The sequence below is a fragment of the Lepidochelys kempii genome, chromosome 2, assembly GCF_965140265.1.
Source record: "Lepidochelys kempii isolate rLepKem1 chromosome 2, rLepKem1.hap2, whole genome shotgun sequence".
Lineage (NCBI taxonomy): Eukaryota > Metazoa > Chordata > Testudines > Cheloniidae > Lepidochelys > Lepidochelys kempii.
In genome coordinates, this window is record NC_133257.1 from 215,599,665 (window position 1) to 215,619,075 (window position 19,411).

Below are 19,411 nucleotides of genomic sequence, written 5' to 3' on the forward strand. Positions count from 1 at the left end.
GCAGTACTAAATTAGGAGTGTCACTATAAAGACCCCATAAAATATAAAAGAAGACTAAGCATTATTAACCCCTCTTAGTCACCTTGTCTGTTAATATTCACACATTCAAAATCATACTGAAGAACAGTGGGGGGGAGGGGTTCATTAGTACTTATTTAAGTTTGCTGCTTCTTCCCCTTCCCCTCTCCTTTACTCTGCTATCAGATCATCAGGGTAGTTCTCAAATAAAGAGAATCTTTTTGGTTCAATCCCATACATGTGAATTCACAGAATCTTCCATTCTGGAAAGTACTTTGCACAACTCTTCATTTCTTCCACATTGTGGCCTGTTTCTGCTCCATGGGAGTCAAAGTTGGGGGGTGGGGTGGGGGAGAGAGATCGCCATTGGCTTTATTGAAAGTAGGATTTGGTCCCTAGGTTTATTGGATCACCAGTAGGTGGTATGCGTTGTTCTGAAAGGTTCATTCTTAGTACAGGCACTGCTAAGTCTGATTTTTCCCACATCTTCACAGTGGTTTAAACAAATGTCAGTCAAGGTGGCAAAGTTATCCATTATTTGGATAATGCAACAGCTTCCCTGATAAGTGACCCAGGATATTTGGCCTTTCTTTCTTCAGAGGAGCCCTGGATGGTCCACAGTCTGATCTCAAATTTTCTGGGTCTCCCCTTTTTAGCACAGGGGATCTGTGTTCTGTTTCTGTGAGGGCAGAGACTCTGCTAGCTACCAGGCCTCTTCCTGGGACTCAGAAGCTCAACAGCTGGCTCCCTTCCTAGGGCTCCCCACTACTGAGGAGCAGTGCTGCTCCAGCCCAAATCAGCTCCTTAACCCCTTCCACCCTGGTGCGGTGTTTATCCACCCCATCATAGGGACAGAAGAGAATGTTAAGTATGTAAGCAGGTTATGCTATTCATGTTTAATTTTGCTACCTCATATAAATGTGACAAAAGGGATATTAAGATAAACAGCTTCCCAATTAAGGGTGATATAGTGTGATTATGTATAGGAACTTAGAACTCTACTTTCAGAAAATACTTGATGAGAGAGAATAGCACATGTGGAGGAAGGAAACAAGTCTGAATGCTGCACTGTCTTGGCTTTTTCTCTTTTCAAGCCTGAACACTGAATGCATACCATTTTCACAGGAGACAGCAGAAAAGATCCCAGCAGCTCATGGTGGCTCTGCACCCTTCTCCCCTCTTCCCTCTTGTGGAAAGTGGGTCAGCTCCTCCTCCCTCCTCCTTTAATCCTTCAATATCAGGCCTGGGAAGGAGTAGAAGGAGCCACTTCTGGAGTTTCTTTGCCCCAGGTTTGGGGCTGGGAGTTAAAGAGCTCCTGGAAATGGCCTCCTCCAGGGCTGGGGCTGGGGATAGTGAAGACACTGCTATGGCGATGGGAGAGCTTCTTCTGTTGGCATAGTTAATCCACCTCCACAAGAGGCGGTAGCTATGTTGACCGGAGCAGGGCAGGGGGGCTCTCCTGTTGACATACGCTGTCTACACCAAGGGTTGTGTTGGTTTAACTGCGTCGCTTAGGGGTGTGGATTTTTCACAAGCGACATAGTTATCCTGATGTAAGCATATAGTATAGACTTGGCCTAAAGAGCTCCTGGAGCTGTAGAGGAGCAAAGGTATGTAGAGGCAGCAAGGAACAGATGGTGGGGGGTTGGCAGGGGGTGCAGAATTGATGTGAGGATGGATGGGCAAAGTTGATGTGGGGCTGGGGACACACAAATTAATTGATGGAGCTCCGAAGGGGTACAGTATCGATATGGGCAGGGAGCTATCATTAATTGATATGGGGTTGGAGGATGGGCAGATGTAAGCCTGGTGGAGTGTCATTGGATGATCCGAGGAATGGAAAACCTGTCTTATGAAAGGAGACTCAAAGAGCTTGGCTTGTTTAGCCTAACCAAAAGAAGGCTGAGAAGAGATATGACTTCTCTCTATAAATATATCAGAGGGATAAATACCATGGAGGGAGAAGAATTATTTAAACTCAGTACCAGTGTGGACACAAGAACAAATGGATATAAACTGGCCATCAGGAAGTTTAGACTTGAAATTAGACAAAGGTTTCTAACCATCAGAGGAGTGAAGTTCTGGAACAGCCTTCCAAGGGAAGCAGTGGGGGCAAAAGACATATCGGGCTTCAAGACAAAGCTTGATAAGTTTATGGAGGAGATGATATGATGGGATAGCCTAATTTTGGCAATTAATTGATCTTTGACTCCTCGCGGTAGATATGCCCAATGGCCTGTGATGGGATGTTAGATGGGGTGGGATCTGAGTTACTACAGAGAATTCTTCCCTGGGTGTCTGACTGGTAAAACTTGTCCACATGCTCAGGGTTTAGCTGATCGCCATATTTGGGGTCAGGAAGGAATTTTCCCCCAGGGCGGGTTTTTTCTTTCCTCTGCAGCGTGGGGCACGGGTCACTTGCTGGAGGATTCTCTGCACCTTGAAGTATTTAAACCATGATTTGAGGACTTCAATAGCTCAGACATAAGTTAGGGTTTTTTTACAGGAGTTGGTGGGTGAGATTCCGTGGCCTTGTTGTGTTGTGCAGGAGGTCAGACTAGACGATCATAATGGTCCCTTCTGATCTTAGTCTATGAATTAATTAGTTGGCATTTTGGGACTTTGGGGAAGCTGTAAGCCCCACACCATTAGGCAGCACTTCATACAGATTTTTGTAATTTGATCTCCCTCAGGTCTTCTAGCAGGAACTCCTGAGCGAGGGCCAAAACCACCTTATTCTGGAGAGTTGGCAACACTGTAACTACCCTGGCTGGGATGATTTAGTTGGGGATTGGTTCTGCTTTGAGCAGGGGGTTGGACTAGATGACCTCCGGAGGTCCCTTCCAACCCTGATATTCTATGATACTATGATACCCTACACATGCTGGGGATGAGCAATGGGAGTTCAGAAATCAGAAGACAGATCAGAAACATAACATTATTTAAAAAAAAAAACCAAACATCTCATAATTTTGGGGGTCTGACTCAAGATCTTTCAACTTTTGGAGTAGACATTTCTGCTTCCTCAAGGTGTGTAGCAGTTGGAACACTAAGAACTCCTGGTGGCAGCCCTCTTTGGAACAAGGATCACCATACCCATCTCAAACACACAATTGATTTCGGAATGAGTATCCTTCAGCAATATCCAGTTTTGTTGGACCATCAAAGGGAATTTTGCATTCACTGGTATCTTATATTTATTATGCAGACAATGTGAAGTTGTAGAAGTGGGTAAGTAAACAAATAGGGTTTTCTTAGAGTGACATAAATGACAGCAGCCTAAACAAGCATAAATTCAGTGTATGCATTTGTGTAGCTCCAATTGACTTCAGTTGTAGCTCTTCATACACCGTTATTTTATTTTGCATTTATGTATATAATGCTACTGTAGGAAATTGTGCTAAGATTTATGCTAAGATTAGACTCTTACACTGGGAATTCCAAAAGCACACTTAGCACAGTGGCAACCATTGTATAGAGTTGCATTTAATTGAAATGCAGGGCCGGCTACCTTCCTTTCACACAGGGTATATTGAGGTCCAAATGGAACCTTGCGACAATGCAAAAATGTTTAAGTGCTACCATTCTGATTTGGTGGCATTGTAAACACACTTAGCCCCAGTGTAAGTACAGGTGCAGAAGACTGGTAAATTTGTGACTTTATCTCCAGGTGTAGAACTAATGGTCCATGTGCAAACGGCAATGCAAGTACTCAATCAAACTGAATCAGGTTTCTTTACTAATACCAATAGATACTCAGCCCTAATGCCAAAACAGTGCTTGTGCTAGTCAAGCACCTTAGCCCCGTTCTGTTTTCACAACATGCAATATTGATTTCTTAACAACTCTTAATCATCCTAGTTAATTCTAATTTGGATAGTTTTCAACCAAAAAAATCTGCATTGCAAGTATATATGAGTAAGGCAGTGAGAAGATTCAAAAATATCTGGAAATATTCTCCAGGTTCCATGAGAAACAACTCAGTAATACATGCTGTTTAAAAAAAAAAAAGAGAAAAAAAAAGTCGTCATAATGAGTGGAAGCCTCATTCATATTAGTACTGTTGATGAACTGAAATCAGTATGTGTTTCCTGCAAAATTGTCAGAAGGTAGCAAAGGTTCACAACAAAGACAAGTGTACTTTTACGATACATAATATATTACCAACCAAATGCACTATCAAATAGATATTTGCACGGTCATGATTTACTATTCCTCAGCTTTAGCAAGTTACTAACAGCCTCTTATTCCGCCAAATGTAAAAAAAAATATGACTGCTTACTTCTTATAATCATAAAGTTGCAGTTATGGTTCTAGCTCCCCATCACTATCTCCTAAGTTGTCAGCATCCTCTTCCATTACATTTTCTTCATTCATTTCAGCAGAAGTGAAGGAAAATCTCAGTTAAAACAACTTGGGGGCATATTTTATTCTTGTTCTATCTGCGGACTTCCTGCTGACATCTATGAGACATTTATGTAGAGACAGGAGTTTTAATCAAAGGGCTAATATAGATTTTAGTCAATAATGGCAGAGTCTAAATATGATAGTCATCTAGCTGACAGTAATGGTCTCACAGTATACTGTTCAATCTTGTACTCCACCTACCTCTTTCAGACTATACTGATTTCTACAAAGTACGATATTGTCATTCATAATATTCAGGTACAGTATTATTTTTTGGTTTGTCTTGACATGGGTTCATGGAAAATAGTTCCTGTCAAACAAATGTGTTACATATTACAAGTTTGGTTGATAAAGGTAATAGTGTTGATGTAATATACTTAGCCATTTGTAAGGTTTTTGATTTGGTACCTCACAACATTTTGATTAAAAAAGTAGAACTATATAAAATTAACATGGCACACATTAAATGGATTAAAAGCCGGGTAACTGACAGGTCTCAAAATGTAACCATGCACAGGGAATTTCATCGAGTGGGAGTGTTTCTAGTGGGGTCCAGCAGGGATCAGTTCTTGGCCTACACTATTTAATATTTTTATCAGTGACTTGGAAGAAAGCATAAAATCATCACTGAAAGTTTGCAAATCACACAAAAATTGGGGGAATGGCAAATAATGAAGAGGACAGGTCACTGACGGAGAGCGATCTGGATCGCTTGGTAAGCTAGGCACAAACAAACAGTTTGCACTCTAACATAGCTAAGTGTAAATGTATACATCTAGGAACAAATAAATACTAGGCAATACTTATTAGGCAATGGAGGACTATATCCCCGGAAGCAGTGACTGAAAAAGATTTGAGGGGGGGTAGAGAATAATCAGCTGAACATGATCTCCCTGTGCAACAGGAGAATCTTGTGCAGGAGTTAGAGAGGTTTTCTTGCCTTTATATTTGACACTGATGTGACTGATGCTGGAACACTGTGTCCAGTTTTGGTGTTCATAGTTCAAGAAGGATGTTGATAAATTGGAGAGGGTACAGAGAAGAGCCACGAGAATGATTAAAAGATTAGAAAACCTGCCTTGTAGTGGTAGACTCCAGGAGCTTAATCTATTTAGTTTAACAAAGGGAAGATTAAGGGTTGACTTGATTAGAGTCTATAAGTATCTAGATAGGGAACAAATATTTGATAATGGTCTCTTGAGTTTAGCAGAGAAAGGTCTAACACAATTCAATGGCTAGAAGTTGAAGCTAGACAAGTGTGAGCTTAAATCCCATTGATGAATGTGAGATTCATGCACATGCTTAATTTAAAGCCAGTGCTTAAGTGTTTTGCTGAATTGGAATGAACATAAACATGTGCTTTAGTGTTTGCTGAATCAGGGCCAAAATGTGTACCGGTTGCTAACAGAATGCTATGATATTTTGCATTATTTCTCTATCAGAAAGAAGATTACACTACAAAATAAACAATATTATCCCTCTGATACAACACACTTCTGATTAAAAAAAGAAAGAAAGCTAAATTAGAAAAAGAACAGTTCATCTATTAACAAATGTGGATTTTTATAAAAAGTGCCATATTAGTAAAGGGTAAATCATATGCTAGACCTAAATCCTGCAGCCTAATCTTTGTGAGTGAACCGCTTGCATCCATGCAGAGTCTTGTTGATGGAGATGGGGCTCTGACGTGATCCCGGAGACCATTCATACAGATCCTGTTATAGGGTAGAGCCTTGAAATGATTGCCTCAAATACACAGTTGTATTAGTCTGATCTTTAACTGGCTTGTTTAATTTGACCATTAAAATGATTAACTCATTTAACAAATTTCACTTGTTTGGTTGGATGAATTGTCCTTACTCCACTTCGGCTTTTTCACTACGCTGATCAATTTACATTTATTTAACAAAAAATAGCCTTTTTGACCTACGCAAAAAAAAAAAATTCCCAACAAGAAAAGAATAGAAGTTGAAAACTGAATTCCTTCAGTAGACGTTTTCAGTTTTTGGTTAATTTTTTTTATATAAATATGTTAGGTTTTGTCAGACAAAAAGAAGAAATGAACTATAAAGGCTCTTTATACACCTCACCCAAAAAAGTGGTGGTGTTTTTTGGAAACCCCAAAAATGTAGTAAATTCTGGGGATATTTTTTTTAAAATTTCCCACACACAAAAATTGGCATTTTTTAATCAGCTCTACTTCTAACATATGGAACTGCAGATCATTATAGCAGATAGGGATGGTCAAGACCTTTTAGACTGTCAGTCCATCTTTTTGCAAAAGAAGATAATTCCCCACAGCACATTTTCTAGTGTTTTTGGACAGTTTATTATAAAAAAAAATCCCAAGCAGTTGGACTTCTACCATTTCCATTGCTTATTTTTCTTGCCAGCAGGATATTCTTCCACAAAATTTGCCAATTTTTCCCACCTTTTATTTACATACCATTGGTCCTTCATAAATCTCTATCACAGTCAATAATTCCTCTCCCCACTGTCCCAAAGTACTGTGTGTGCATGCATATTGTGTGCTGTCACGTACACAGTACAATTACCTGAAAAGTATTGTAGGTTTGTCCTGGGGGGCTAACCGGACCAGTGTGTGCCTATAATTCCTGTTATTCCCCTTCATGCTAGCACTGAGGTGGATTGAATAACAGAAGAGATACATATATGAGAGCTTGTGTGTGTGTGTGCGTACACGCATTCATGTGCACATAAATATACAGAAGAACCACAATTTTACAAATACCAGTCTTACAAATGACCAGTTATACCTAACCATTTTTCTCAATGCGTGGAAAAGATCTCATAATCAGAAGTGAAGTAGATAAAGAACAAATCAACATCCCTTCACATTTTGATGCTTCAGTGCATTGAAAATTGTTTTGTAGTGGTTTAACAGTCAGGAAGAAAGTGATGCAGTGCACCACACTGCAACTTATGTACCACATTTACCATAATTTTGAGATGTTAAATTTTATGCAATTTTCTATTTCATGAACCCCTCAATCCTGAATTAGTTTAAAAAACTGTTCCTGACACCAACTTTTCCCTTGGTATTCTAAAGAAATGATCAATATTTGCTTATTGTTGTTTTTATTTAACTTTCTACAAGTAGATTAATATATTGGTTTGCAGTTTGAACGAAAAATGGAAGTCTCTTCTTTTCAGATTTATGAGTAATGTAGGCAATTTTTATCATTGATTGCTCATTCCTGTCATGTAAAATCATTCTCGCATCCCAGAGGCAAAGACAAGAAGGTGAGTTGTTTCCTATAACTAGTAAAATCTATAAGTGGAACTGTTGGAAAAACATGCAGCATACTCCTAAATCCTTGTCTTTAACTTGTAAAGAATTTTGAAAATACATTTTATAGAATTTTTCTGAGGTGGTTTATATTAAATTTAATGATTGATACATTTAATTGCATTAAATTAAATGTAGAGAGATGTTGTGGATAGAAGTGTAGAAAACTAAACCTAAGCTTTCCTACTGTTTTTTATATATAACTTTAATTTAGTTGGTAGAAAATTTGAAACTTGCAAAGTCCTTTTGTATTGTGCAGGGTTGGGGTTTTTGGATTTTTTGTTTTTGTTTTTTGTTTTGTATTTTTAAAGCTAGATGTTACAAAACAATTTAGCCAGCAACTACAGTGTCACAAGTGACGATGATAAATGAGAGTGGATGGCTAAAGATATTAATCTGCAACAAGATTAGAACACATCCTTAGGTAAATGCAACTAAATCAGCTATGTAGTGCATAATTAACTTACATATATATTAGTCTAAGTACAATATTACTCTTTATATATGTAAGGTATTGTTATCTCCGTATGAAATTTGTAAGGTACTAAGTAAAGATTACCAGTTTATCATAGTACTTCATTCATAGTATTATAATGTATGATGTATATTCCTCTTGTTAATGTTATTCTTAGTAATTCTTGAAGGAAATGTGAGATCCTTCCATATATAGCATGTATGATTGGTTTTTTTTCATATATATAAGAAGAAAAGTGTGTGGAATTGTATCAAATCAGGGGACATTGCATCTTCCTCTAGTCCTTAGGCTGATTTCGTAATTCCTCTTGTTAGTAATGGCATGAATTTTGTGAGTCCAAAAGAACGATAAAGTGAAGGACCAACAATAGTATATATCAAGGTCAAGAATATTGTGGTTAAGCAGGGAGTTTGGTCTTGAGTCTCACTGAGCTGTAGGTAAGAAGAGGCTCAGATAATAGAGAAAATGGCCTTGAAGAGGGAGGCAGAGACTGTGGGAGAAAATATGAGTGGAAATGGAGGTGAAGTAGAGAAATTAAGCTCAAGGCAATGTGTTTGTAGAAAAGAGCATGGTGTTCAGAAAGTGAGTTAGTCATGATGAAATAGAAGATGAAAAACCGAACTGAAAGAGACAGACTGGCCAGAGAGAGAGAAAGAGAACCTTGAGATTTTGCATGTAGAGAAAGAGGTAAAAGAAACAGACATAGAGCTGTGACATCTGAAATGGGCATGACTGAGCCCTCAGGGGAAAAAAAAAAAGGGGGGGATATCATAGGTGAGAACAGCATCTAAAACAGAACTTTGGGAATGGTACAAACCCAACAGACATGGGAACCAGGAAACAGAGAAAATTTATTCAAGAAAGAAAGAAAGATTTAGCCCTGGGAGATTTTTTATATGTGAGGATTTTTTTCATGTCACAAAATGTATAATTATATATATTATTGATTTTTTTATTAATACTACGTGGGGGTAATGGGGATAAATATACCCTATTGTCTTAAAATCTCCAAGGGCCTAGAATTTGTTGACATTTGCATTATTTACATGGCTAAGGAGTTTACATTCTAACTGAAGTTCCAGTGGTACAAAAATATTCTTCATATCTCCAGAACTGCATGTTTTCTACATTTTTATGGCGAAATCCCAAAAGGAACATGATTTAACTAAAAGTGGGCAGATTTAGCCAAGAAACAGTTAGTTGTATGCTACCATCTGAACCAGGTGGATCTAGAGGCAAATTACTGAACATAATTTATTCCAGGCCCTTGTTGGAACAATTTGTGCTCAGGAGACTCTGCAGACTCGCAGTCATTAGAGAGCTGCCTTGCTGTATGTGATTTTACAGCTCCTTTAGTTAAACTAGAGATCCACATGCAAAATTTATCACATCCTTTGTATTTGTGACAATTCCTGGAGGACTAAAGGTCCATAAAACCAATAATGGGTTACAATTATAGATAGATAGATAGATATGGTTCTAATTGTGACAAGGATGCATTATTTTTAATGTTATATTAAATAAAACTTCTCCCATTTCCCTCCTCCTAGCTGTCTATATGTTCAAAACTTGCACTTCTTTGTTATGACAAAATTATGACATGCACTTAAAATTCAGGTATTAATAATCATTATGTGACATGCTTCACTCAGAATTATGCCGCATGCACAAAAGTGCAGCCGCTTCTAATGCAAATGCTTTGGCTCACAGTGGTCAGATATATTGTAATTCTATGCTTTGTCTACATTGTCACTATATGGCATAAGAGAAATATGAGGAGGGATATATTTCTTTCTCACACGTATTCTCTAACTCTTGGACTCTTAAAGTTTCAGCCAAAGATTGCTCGAACTAATGTAATGCTAATTTCAATTGTTATGCTAAACAATGTTACATTGACTTTAAAAAATCTAGAGACCATTTTAAAAAGGATAGCTGGAATGAGGTGCATAAAAGAGTCAAAAGAAGGTAAATATAGGGCAATCTATGTGAATATAAGAATAATAATATAAATAGGTTAAGCACTGTATCTTTGCCAGGCACCATACGAGTACGATATCATGAATTATGTTTTATGGAAGCTCCATAGATAGCTTTGATCTGAGTTTTGTGGTTGAATCCCTCCAATATATCTGAAGAATACAGCATATCCTCCCCAAAATTACAACACTTCTTGGGTGCAGAATGAATTTTAATCAGTTAAGGAAAGGTCATACTCTGCTTTTGCATCTGAGCATCCCCCATCACTGCTACTACCATCATCACGTGTGTGAAGAGGACAGTACAGTGGGCAGGGCCAATTGATCAGGACACGCAAGAGAATGAAGACACAGACCCAAGGAGTCCCAAGGGTGGAATCAAGGCAACAGGCTCAAACTTTATTAACTTTAATCACACTAAAAGTGGGAGACCCTCCCCTGTAATGTATATGTTGTTTGGCTGCAGTGTGCCTTAAGCCATACAACTACAACAAATGAGAGCTGGCATCCTTAACTAAATCTCCCTGTTTACATATTTATAACATTACTGAAGACAGGATTCAGCTCTAATGTTGAATCCTCCTAATTTCCCACACAAGAGGGGTTGAGGGTGTAGATTAGCAGTGCTCCAGTCAGTGAAAAATGTAAGATCTCCCTGTGCTCCACAAGCTAATGGGGTCCATGCCAGCCAAAACCTGGGTCTTGTGCTCAGGTTTACCCCAGGAACTGGCCATCTAAAACTTCTTTCCATCACTGCCACAAGTTGCAAAAATATTATTCAATGTAATTACCACTTACTAACTTACTATGTATATTACCCCTTCCTAATTTATTCAATTATCATTACTATCCCTTATCCTCATCATCCTAACCAACCAGGCCTCTGAGAGGAAAGGAAAAAACCAACAACCAGACATCTTGCCAATCTTCGCTAGAGAGAAAACCTCATTCCTGGTCAGACCCAAAGCAAGCCTTGAAGCCCAGCTCTGATGTCCACGGCAGCATTTGGGCACCTAATGCAGGCCCAGGAGAGTTTTAACTGATGGAGAGGACTCAGAGGGAGCTTGTCAGCTACCTCTCCTCCTGTGAACTAGCTTAATATGTGACTGAAAGAGATGGAGACTCTCCCCTTCAGCCTTTCCCCCACCCACAGGCAAGCTCCATGTGAGTTCTCAGCAAGAAGTGGAAGTGGCACAGGCTCCCAGAACACCAAAGGCACATCCTCCCATCTAACAAAGCCCATCTCCTTGCAGGACCAGTAGACCTCCTCCACCTCTACTAAGATGGGGTAGGGGAGAGGTGGGAGGCATCCTCACCTAATAAACCACAATGCAGAGGGAATCTTCAGGCAAATTAATATATCCTCTGTAATGCTCCCAATGGCGACACACAAGCAGGAGTACCAACCTCAAGGCAGACTGTTAAAAATGAGACACAAACCTCTAATTTGTTTTGAGCTCAGATTTCAGCAACGAACTGCCTCAAGTGCAAACTCCTCCAGCACTTTAACAGCCTTCACATGGAGTCACTTATAGTCTCCTTAGGTATTCTAGTCTGTCTTGTCACCCGTGTTAGTGTATCTTTGTGGTAGATGGCTTGTTATGCTAAGAATCACAGCAATATTCAGGTTACTCCTGATCCCAAAGGACCAGGCACTTACCTCAGGTCAGGTGCGCTTTTGGTCTCACACCAAACACAATGACAACACTTGTAGCCAATTATATAGTAAACTATATAAAGATTTTATAAATAGGAAAAGGAAATTAGAGTTATTTACAGGATTAAGACAAGCAAACAGATGCACAAATGAGTTAGTTTTAGATTTCAAAAGGTAATACAGACTTCTCTAATCAGCAAGCTGCATATGACCTTTAGGACTAACCCACGGTAAGCAGCTGGGGATCTCTTGCTGAAGTCAAGAAACACCCGGTCCCCCCAGAATCCAAGTAACGTAGAGAGCCTTAGTTCCTTTGATTTGGGGTTTCTGTCCCTTTCCTTCCATGTGCTCTGAACTGAAAACACAGCTAATGGGAGGAGCCCACTGGCTTGACTTCTTTTCATGGGGAGTGGAGCAGAACAACAATAAGACGTCTTTAGTCATTTTGTTGATGGTTTCTCAATCCAGATATAGGGAGTTTCCAGTTGTGAGATCCACCCAACACCCATCTGGTATCCATTAGTCTCCTCTTTCAGGAAGGGCACAACAATTTCTGTAGAAGAGCAGCTCTGCGTGATAATTAACGTCCCTGTGCTGTATAGTGAGTCATACAGTCACAGAGGCTCACAATACAACTGTTCAATTATTGCATTACAGTATGGAACACAGATATTACAAGTAAGATTAATGCAGGCAGCAACTCACAAACATTTGATAGAGTCCAAACAGTAAACGTTTTCTTATAATTCGAGTACCTGTTTTACCAATATTAACCCACACCTGAGCTGGACAGATTCCAGCTATATATATGTTAATATTCGGTTGAGACAATGGTGACTTTGGCATGAGCTGGCAGTTGCTCTGCCAGCATCAGACCCTGCTGTAGCCCATGATTCCTATCTGTTGGTTGGGTAACAATATAAAATTTCTCCTTAGACTTAGAAATTGTTCCTACTCCCACTGTAGGAGTTTTACTATTGATTTTACAGGTAACAGTATAATTACTTTTCTATTCGATCATTTCTGCAGTTTTAAATAAAAATGTTATGAGAGAGAGAGAAATACCACAAGTGTTTTAAATGTTTGAAAGTAATAAGCTATTTTAAACCTCTAAAGACGGTGGGGGAGAGAGTATTTCCAGGACAAGTTTCCTAGGTCCAGGTGATTATGGTATATGTTCAAAAAGTAGCTTTCTCAGACTCAGGTTATTATATATCTTTGAAGAATGTGGACTAATTTTTTGAAGGGAAAAAATAAACTTAACAATGGGGGTCTAATGAGAAAAATAATTTTCTGAAAGCAACTGTGATCATTTTTTGAAGTTATTAGATTAATAAGTACAGCCTTCGTCAGATGACATTTCCCAAATTAGGAGGGTTATTGACATTTTGATATGAGACCGAGAGGCCTTAAATGAGATCTCAATCAAAAGTAATATTTAGATAATGATACATGAATTCACAAATGCTAGTCAAATAAAATGCTGTAGTCCATTTTGGCCTTTGCCTTATGGGAAACTGCACAGGTTACCAGATGAACAAGATCAGTGAATGTCTACTAATAACCTCTCATTTTACTGTCTAATTATGTCTGGCTAATTGTATGAGATAATGTTTGAAGCTGAGTCTTACAATGTAACTTAATCCATCACCCAGACAAATCCCATGGAAGAGATACATACCACTTCCGATATTAAAAATTGCTACTCATGTTGAATGTACAGTATTTTCAATGTTTGATTCGATGGTAGTGGGCCTTACATTCCTCTCCCATGCAAAAGTGTGTTGGGAAACAAATGACTGTAGAACCTTATGGGTTAAAAGCCATTGCTGATGTAATAACCTGGTATATGGATTTGTGTACAGGCCCAAAGTCCTGAGTTTGGTCAAGAGGTCAGAGGCCTAGCAAATAGTAATTAGCTAAGAGAAAGCAAAGATAACCTTGTTTTTGTTAAGCTATGCCTGGTCAGCAAAACCTGGTCAGATGTTGGGGGCAATAATTGTGACTTATTCAAAGTTGCAAATAGAACAAAGAAGCACTGTTTCTGTTGTGTTAGTTTCTTCTGTAGGGAGATATTCTTCCCACACATCCAACCTTGAATTTATGAAAAGTGTGGAACATGTCAGTATAAGATATGGCCTCCTCTCACCTCCCTTTCCCAGGAACCAATGCCTGCCTTAAAACACAAATAAGCAACTTGAAAGACAATCTTTATTGCCATATACTTTCACTGTTTCTTTGCTTTTACCCCTAGATATGTATCTGTTAAACAATCAAAGGAGCTACTTCATTCCTATAAACCCCAAACTAAATTCAACATATATTCTATACTAATACATTTATTAAAGTACTAATTAAATGCTAAATGTTAATTTGTTAACATTAAGACCATGTAACCTTTTGACCACTGGCTACTGTGCTATCATGTCTTGCAGCTAAACCTATCCGGGGGTGTGGGACTGCCTACCCCGTCACTTTCCCTGCCCATAAAAAATCCATATATTCCATTGTAATCAATTGATTAACAGTGTCTCTGAGCCTAATAAACAAGGTGACACTCCGTCAGCGCTGTATGTAATAAACTCCTGTGCTTGACCTCTACACGGTGTGGATTTATGTCCTTCAAACCTAAGTCAGATCCTCATCTATGACTCAAGTGCACAGAGCACAAGGCAGTGGTGAGTGATGGGTGCTTAAAGCTCACATTTGGAGTTACCTGATTTGCTGCTCTGTGCAGGGCAGTCCCCCACATGCTATGCTAGAGCAACGAGGGCTACTGTTTCTTACGATAGGTTGCAAAGGCTACAGAGGGCCACAAATGCATCTGCCTTTTCCTCTGACCACACCTTCAGCAGAAAGTAAGAAAGGCAAATGATTCCCTGATTCAGCTCTGCATTACCAGAAGATCACCCTTATGCTGCAGTGGTCCTCCCCGGTCTGCTTAAGCTTGTTTTAGGGCCAGATTTACACTGGGGAGGTAATACAAAAATGACTCACTGCTCTAGAGGACCTGGTCTCCTGGCGCCAGGGGACCCTAGAGCTGTATCATGGGTAAGGTGAGAGAATGGAAGGATTATGTGACAATGGGAAACAGGTTTGGATTCCTTATCTGTTCAGTTTTAGACATTGTAGTGTTCAGGGGGGTTTAAATAGTAATTATACCTAGCCCTTACTCATCTATAGGTCTCAAAGCACTTTACACAGGAAAGAAAGATCAGTATACCCATTTTACTGAGAGATTAAGTGACTTCCACAAGGTCATCTAGCAAGCCAGTGTAAGAACTGGGAATAGAACCCAGGTTTTCTATGTCCTAGTTCAGTGCTTTGTCCAGTAGACAATACTGGCTCCCCTTTCAAGGAATAGGGTTCTTCCAATAGTTGTAAAATGGAATTAATAAGCTTTACCTTCCTTTGCAAAACACTTTGAAATTAAAAGCTCTATATTCTATGATATCAGAGCCAAATATTTTGTGATGGTGTTTGTGTGCCTTCTATGTCTACATACCTGCTGTACTAATTAAAACCTTCCTTTCTTACCACTGTGTGGGTTTTATATTTTGTATAGCTCTATAGTATATACCTTTGTAATGCCTCTTTCTTTTCCCTAGTCGCACACCGCTGCCAAAGAAAAGGGAAAAATAAAATTACAAAAGACACTTCTCACCAAGTGCCTCAAAAGAAGTTTGAGGTTTCTAGGCTAAGCCCTTTTGGGGAGATGGTGAGGAGAAAATATAGTAAGTGAACTGTAGGTAAAATTTGAAAACACCATGGCCAAAATTTTCCTAACTGCATTCTCAGCTTGTTTTTTATGGAGATGCTGAGTGCCTGTGATTCCCAATGATTTCAGGCAATTTAGATTTATGTGCTAACTTTAGACACCCAAATTTGAAAAGTTTGTCCCTTAGCTTTAAAACCCCTTTTCTCACTTTTACTAAACTTCTAAGTAAAAATTCTGTGTGACATGGAACATTTCAGGGAGGTCATTTTCTTTTTTGTGGAAGTTATGGATGAGGTTTTAAAACGAGGCTTACAATGAGAAGTGAGATTAATTCATAAGCGTGGAGCAGCAGTTTTACTCCTGATGATTTTAACTACGGAGGACCAATTTTCAATGACATGTTGATAACAGGGAGAATAATTTGGCTAATGATTTGGAGCCCTGGTGAAAATGATTGCATAACGATAGCTACCTTACCTTGATTCATTTTGTAATTGATGAAATGTATGCACCTCATGCCTCTTTATTCAGAGTTACATTCATGCTACTAGTTATCCCTTTAAAAGAAAGAGAAATAAAAACCTATACTCATAAATAATAAAAATAAATCTCTTTCCCACTCCCACAGCAAGAGGTTATAAGTGCTACCACCTGGCATCTTACTGAAAGATCATAATAAGCATCTTTTCTTACAATATTTCAGTGAGATGTTACATGGGAAGAATTAGTAAATTTCCACTCTTAGATCCAAATTAGAGGCTCACTCCTTACGCAGGCAAAAATTAATGGGAGATTTGCCAGAGCAAGGCTCAGAGTTGCTTTTTAAAATACATTTTACAAACCTCCCCTTTTCTTTCTTTCTTTCTCTTTTTCTTTTTCTTTTTTTTTAACTGCTCCTTGTCAGTGTTTGTTTTTATTTTTGTTTGTTTGGAGAATGAATGGCTGCTAAATTGCACATTTAAAATCCATGAGTGCAACCTCTCCCTCTCTTATTCTGTCTGTATCCCCATTCTGTCTACTCCTTCATTCACTCATTCCCTCTATTTCCTTCCACTTCATTCATTTCATAACCTACATTCATTTTGACTTCATCTTCACCTCTCTCTCTCTCTCCTTTGCTTAGTATTTCACATTGGGTTGGTCTATGCACATAAGTTGTACCTATGTAACTAAATCATTTTCTGAATTGATTTAACTAAATCAGGCCCACTGCTTCATATAGACACTTGGCTCAGTTTAAAAGTGTCTAAACTAGTTTTTAGCATAAGCAAATTAAGCTAAATCAATTTTAGCTACTCTTAGACCCCTTTAAAGATGCCCACACAAGCAAGGTGTACTAATTCTAATTAAACCAATTTAGTTAAATCAGTGCAATTTATATATGTAGACCATACTTTAACCTCTTTCTTCCTTTAACTGCCCTATTCTTCTCTCCATGTCCTACACAGTATCTTTCATTTTCACACTAATCCAGTGCCTTGTCTTCTGGACTGGGCTGCTTCTGGATTATACTCTGGAAGTTTCTTCTACATTCCATTTTTTGGTGGGTGAATTCTTATCTGTTTGTTACAATTGTTTATTCCAAATGGATAGAACTAATTTTTGCTATGAGTTATCCAGGGTGGCTGTCTGGTAGGATTACAGGCATATTCAGTTGGAGCTTGAGCAGCTTCTGTGGCTTGCTTAAGAAGTGTCCTATTAGATGGAATATGTAAAGCTGTGACCTCTGATCATATCTTTACACAGCACTATTTTTTTGTCACAGAATTGAGGAGCAAAGTGCAATTTTGGAGTGTGATGCAATCGTTAGTTAGTTAGTGTACACCCCAGCCTTTCTTAAAACTAGCAGTGCTTGCTTATCACCCAGCAGTGGAAATCTGTGTGAGCCAATTCTCAGAGAATAAGAAAAGAGTGCTTAACAAATAACTGATGTTCTTCCAGTGGATTCCCTTGCCCTCTGCTTCTCAGCCCTCTTGCCCACCACCTTGCCCTCTTCTTCTCAGCAAGAACAAATTTTATCACTCTAAGAAACAGAATTCTCTGTTTTAATAGTGCCAAATGCAATTGCATATATCTAGGAACAAAGAATGTAAATTATACTTACAGGACAGAGGCCTGTATCCCCCAAAGAAGTGACTTTGAAAAGGACTTGGGGACCATGGTGGATGACTATCTGAATATGAGCTCTCAGTCTGCTGTTACTTTTAAGAAGGCTGATGTGATCCATGGATTTACAAATGGGAATACTGAGTAGGTGTTGGAATACTGTGGCCAGTTCTGGTGTCCACATTTCAAAAACAATGTTGAAAAATTGGAAATGGTTCAGAAAAGAGCTACAGGAATGCTTCAAGGTCTGGGGAACCTGTTTTACAGTGAGAGACTTCAGAATCTCAATCTAATTAGTTTATTGAAGAGACGGCAAAGAGGTGACTTAATCAGTCTATAAGTATCTACTCAGAGAGAAGATTTCTGATAGTGGCTATGATGCTGGCAGACCAGGTTCCAGCTCATGTCAAGGTCACTGGTCCTCACTGAACACTGAGAAACTCATAACTGGAAACCAGTCTGGCTCGCCTGTGTGGTAGTATTTTTAAAATAGATATTAGAGTTAAAAGAATGTGTTTAGTGTTTAGACTTTATGAAGTGCTTGTAGAATGTTGCATGCATTAATCTTACTTATAATATCTGTGTCCCATGTTATAAGGTTATATTTGTAAGCAGTGTCAGGATGAGCTCCACCCTGACATCTGGTGGTGAGGTGTGGCAAGTTGTGGAAAAGAATTTCAGGGGCCGATCTCATTTGCATAGGCACACCCACCACGCCTAGAATGAGACCATAGCTGCCCAAATGGTCACTTTGGCTGCTGTGGGATCCCCAGTGTCTCTGTTATTGGGGCAGGAAGAATAAATTGTTATTACCCTGATTATGGGAACTGTGCTTGGAACTGTACGTGGCCTTTTGTTACGATGGAGGGATTCACCATCATCTAAGTAGCACTCGCTAGGCAAGGGTCATGGGTTCCAAAACTGTGTGAATGGAGAGAGGCTGGGGACAAGTATTAATACTTGGTGGCATGGGCCCCTTGGTGAGGGCCTTACATGCTAATTGCACTTCCTCCTCTCTCCACTGTGGAATATCAGAGCTAATTTTGATTTCATTAGAAGTCTAGTTACAGGCTGCTGAGCTCACTTTGGGCTGACAGTGCACCAGCACTGGGGCTCCCCTATTATAAGCTGAATTCACCTAAGCGCTGAAATCACTGAGTGTTGTGTTAAGTAGTGGGGGAGCCTGAAGATATATTGTGGAGCAGTTTGCGGGCCGGCTGGCGAAGCAGTTCGACACGGAGCAGTGTGTGGATGGCAGGAGCTGCTTGTGGGCCGTGGAGCTGAGCGAAGGAGTTCGTGGGGCGGCTGGCGGAGCGGAGCGCAGCTGAGTGAAGGAGTTCGTGGGGCGGCTGGTGGAGCGGAGTGCAGCTGCGCGAAGGAGTTTTGTGGGGCGGCTGGCGGAGCGGAGCGGAGCGCCGCTATGGAGCTATGGGGCGGTCAGCTTCAGATCACGTAAGGTGCCTCTTACCCCCGTCCCATTTCCACCCAGGTTGGGAGGTAAAGCTCCGCCGATAAACTTTCGAACTCTGGGGCTGCCCTGACCAGGGACAGAGACTTTTGGGGCATTGGACTTTTGGGGTTGCTGGACTCAAGAACCAAAGGGAAAAGGGCATGCCCCAATTTGCCTGGGGTGGGTTGTTTTTGCTCATGGGTTGTGTTATGAATCCGGTTGGTGGTGTTTCCCCAACATAATGCCACATTGTTTCTCTCTGTTATTAAAAGACTTTTGCTACACTCAGAC

At 39.6% G+C, this 19,411-nt stretch overlaps 1 protein-coding gene across 5 annotated transcripts in view; it reads left to right on the forward strand.

The window, feature by feature from the left end:
* Positions 1 to 19,411, forward strand: part of DGKB (diacylglycerol kinase beta) — a 510,469-nt gene that overhangs the window by 256,369 nt on the left and 234,689 nt on the right. The window lies entirely within an intron of this gene.